We start from the raw sequence: 4,276 nt of genomic DNA on the forward strand, positions 1-4,276 counted from the left end.
AGGTGGACAACACCATGGAAGGACCTAGAGGTTCACCTTAAAAAAATATGTAAGTTAATCAATAAATCTCATGTCAATTTTAATTAAAAAAAAATAATTTTAAATGTTTTTTAAATCTGCAGCTTTCATTAAAATAAACCCTGGTCATCCCACGATGAAGGTCATGTCAAGGCACTTCCTGTAATATGGTGAGAGTGCTCCGTTCCTTTTATACTAATTGTGCTCCTGCATTGTCCCTAGGTCATACGGCCTCTGATGAAGACTACAAGTGGCCGTTTCAATAAACCGTGCACAGACATGGCCAACTGTTGTCAAGTGTGGTGTCGCTAGCCTTTTTGCCACCTGTGGCCAAAGTGGAGGGGTTGGTGGTGCACATAATCAGAGCTGGGAGAGGTGGATAGAGGAGGCAGCGCCACCCTCTGCTGGTGATGCATCTCCCTACCCGGCTTTTAGCAACCTGGGAAGCTCTGGTCGGCATCCCGTCCAGCTCCTGGCAACCTGTCATGTCACTGGTTGCCAGGTGCAGAGCGGGAGGCCAGCCAGGGCATCCTAGGGTGATAAGAGCTGGGCAAGGACATGTGTATGGCCCTTACACATCTCCCCATCCGGCTGTTAGCTACCTAGGATGCTCTGGCCGGAAACAGGGCAGCAGGCAAACAGTGGCTATGCTGCTCTGCCTGCCTCACCCCCACATGACCCAAAGAGATGCCACCTGAGGCAATAGCCTCAGGCTTCCTCATAAAAAGGATGGCCCTGGTTGTCACCAACAGGAAACCCACCCTGAGAGATACCATGAAGAGAACCTGTAGATCAGCAACACTAAAATGCAGCAAAATATGGGAAAAAAAATATGAAATGATTATTTTTAATTTATTAAACTTTTATTAAGAATGAATTATTATTTTTATTTATTGTTTTAAATGTAAAATAAAATGTCAGTTGTTTATGATAAAAAGTGTTTTTATTAAACTGGATGCAATTCAGTAAGGGTTAACTTTTACCTATAAGCCTAACCCTTCTGAACCAACATTATCGCTAAACCTGAAATAAAATTCACACCGCGGTGATATAAACAATATTACTATGGAAAAATAACGCTGTCAAGGCAACTCTAGCAGCAAAAAACACTATCATGTCAAAAAATGTTTTGTGATTAATGCTTTGATGTCTATTTACAATGAGCCAAATTATCAGCACGCCATATCCATTCGCCGTAATGAAATGATCCGGCGCCGACTCCTTTAAGGCTGCCCTCTCTTCTGTATCTACAAAAGATCATTTTGTCAGTGCCAAGTGGCCCCAGAGAGTACACACAATAAGCAAGTAAATCACTTTGGCTGCGCTGTTACTTGTTTACAGGGCCAGCAAAAAAAATAAATATGGATTTATGACAAACAAATGTGATTGTTTGAAATAAATTGAATTACCCTTCCACGTCGAGACAACCTTTCCTGTAATACTCTCTGGAGGTCTGCACAGTATCCAATTTCCATTCAGATTTGCCAGCACCTCAATGTGTTTTTTTTGAGGCTTCCAGATCAACGTCATCTAGGGGGAAAAAAAATAATATAGAAAAATTGTAGGGTTTTATTTATTGAGATTCTGTTGCTTCCTTTATTGGCGCACTGTTTGGGCAGCCCCCATTAAAGGACCTCTGATGGCGGGATGCCCCAGTGTATATTAATTGCACTCAATATACAGACCCTAGGTCTGGGAGGCTTTGCCAAGAGATGTTATGTCTGCTTTGTTGTTCTCTATTGACTTTTTTTGAATGAATTAGAAAAAAGTGCAACGTGTTAAAGCTGAATACCGGTGTTCTATCGAATTCTCCAACTCGTCGAGACCTCCAACAGCCGTCAGTGCGCCTGCGCAGCCACCCAAAAGGAGTATCAAGCTCTACAATCTGCGCGGGCACCCGATGCCACAAGCACCGATGGGAGTTGGAGAACTCAATGAGAAATTTCTAAGCCGCACAAGCGCACCTACGGCAAGTGCAGAAGTCAACAAGGATGGCAAAAACTGTGATGGCTGCCATCTCGGCGAAATCTACAACGGATGTGATGTGACGAGTTGGAGATCTCGAAGAGTTGGCCACCTTGACAGAACACCTGCGTTCCCTTAAGTCTTACACAGTTGTACCGGCTCCTCTTCTGGACATAAATTGTTTCCTCTGATATCACTGCGCACTGTGAGCTTTTCACAATGTGCATTAGAAGCTGCAAGAAGCCACATGGAGCCCGCCTCATTTCCTGGCTGGAGGACATCCAACATTATCTAGCTCAGGGGTAGCCATGATGCATCTCTCTCTGGGAGTCATGAGTGTGGCTGTGAGAATCTTTCAATGCCACAGATGATTTGTAGTTCCACCACAGCTGGAGGGCCGGAGTTTGGCTACCCCTGATCTAGCTTTTTCCCCACCAGCCTGACTGTCTCTGGTGTGGCAGATTAAACTTTCATTTGAATGTGGTCTTGATGCAAACATGTGATTTTGTCCATGCAGGTCAAAGCAACAAACAAGTTTACTTTAACGACCCTGTCCTTGGCATCGCATACTCTCTCCTCCTTTGCTTTCCCACCTGTTGGACCTAGTTGCCAGTGGAAAACCATTAATCTTGATACCGAAGGGTCACATATGATGTCAACAAGAAAACAGCACACACACACACATCCTCAGAGGATAGCTCACTCTCATAATACTGTCAGGTTTCAGGAACATGAAAACTTCCAAGGCTACTATGTCCAACCTAGGTCCTGCAGTGGACCCAAGTTCCTCTGAAGATATAAACTGCTCTTCACCTATGGGTCTCAAAGTTCAATCTAAGAAGCTTAAAACATCCTGCAGGTGTCCAATCTTCTGACTCTTTTCCAGAACCTAAACCTAGGGACACATCTTCTCCTCTTCTGGTGTGGCTACACTTATCCAGTATCTTTACATCAAAACAAGTGCCTCGTCTTCTATCCTTCTCAACCAGCACTCAATACACTTCTTTCACTAGTCCCACCTACAGAAATGGAAACCCACTAGCATGCTTAGGAACTGCAACTGCAGACTTTTTATATGTAGAATCCCTTTACATCATGATCAGCAGATCCGGTTCTCAGTCCAATGGCAATAACGCTACTCTTAGCCGGTTGATGCACTTCCTTGCAGTTTAACATTGACTTTACAGGTCCTTCCTAGTCTTCCCCACTGGTGTCATTGGGTTGAGTCTTAGCAGCGCTCAGGTCATGATATGTAAGTGCCATTCAGTCCCAAAGGACTGTGAGCCTAGGTTGAGCAATGACACACCCCCAGGGGTATGCCCATGATAGCTTGGACCCTCAGGAAGTGGGTCACATAAGCTGGCTGTCATTCAACCCCGAAGATGAGTGGCTCTTGATCTCAGGGTGGTAAATCTGGAGAGGACAGCATCAAGGAACAGGTATTAACTGCAGTGAAATCTTTCTTTTTATTTTAACAGTTGCAAGAAAACTATAAATCTCCTTTAAGTCTTCTCTTTGCAGTCGCTTTAAGTAAAAGAAATTCAGTACCCTGTCACAAAATTAAACTACATCAGAGAGGGGCACAGAAGACCTCATCCGGATAATAAAGGTAATAGCAAACATTTTGTGATCTTAGAACTTTTACATGTATCCCTATTTACAAACCGGTTCCGCTTTAGCTTTTAATTATAAGTAAATAAAAATGTTCTTTTGTAGCGGAAATAATTGAAAACGCGGTTTGAAGCCATCATACTGAACGTCCAGAATTCGGTTTTGTTTGTTAAATTAGCTTTGGTCCTCACAATCTTCAGCTCTTCCTCCCAGCCTTTCCGGGGTGCTACCGAACCTGGATTTAATTAACAGATTAGACCGAGTTTGGAAATAGTTTCGTTCGTTGAAATGCATTTCTTGCAAACTTCTGTCAGCAGAAACAATGGTTTCAGACGCCTGTCACTTGGCGGTGACAAACCATCTTTCACGCCGTCTGTTTCCGACAACCATAAGAGCAGTTTTTTCCGAGTTGCGTAACTTAAAAATAAAAGATTCATTCACACCTTAATCTGATATCAGGGTGACAGAAATTCATTTGATTCTAAATACAATTAGGGTATGGAAATGAGATTGCAGATGAAATGATAATGTGCCTGCAAAAGTTCTTGTTTATTCACAGCACTCAGAAATAAAACAGATTCCGATAAATCACGCTGAATTTGTGTGGTGTGAAGTAAACCTGCTGAAAATGTGTTATTTATTTATCATTTCCTGATAATTATTAAATGATTACATTTTCTTC

Source organism: Nanorana parkeri, unplaced genomic scaffold, assembly GCF_000935625.1.
Source record: "Nanorana parkeri isolate BGI_ZX_2015 unplaced genomic scaffold, ASM93562v1 scaffold552, whole genome shotgun sequence".
In the NCBI taxonomy this organism is placed as follows: Eukaryota; Metazoa; Chordata; class Amphibia; order Anura; family Dicroglossidae; genus Nanorana; species Nanorana parkeri.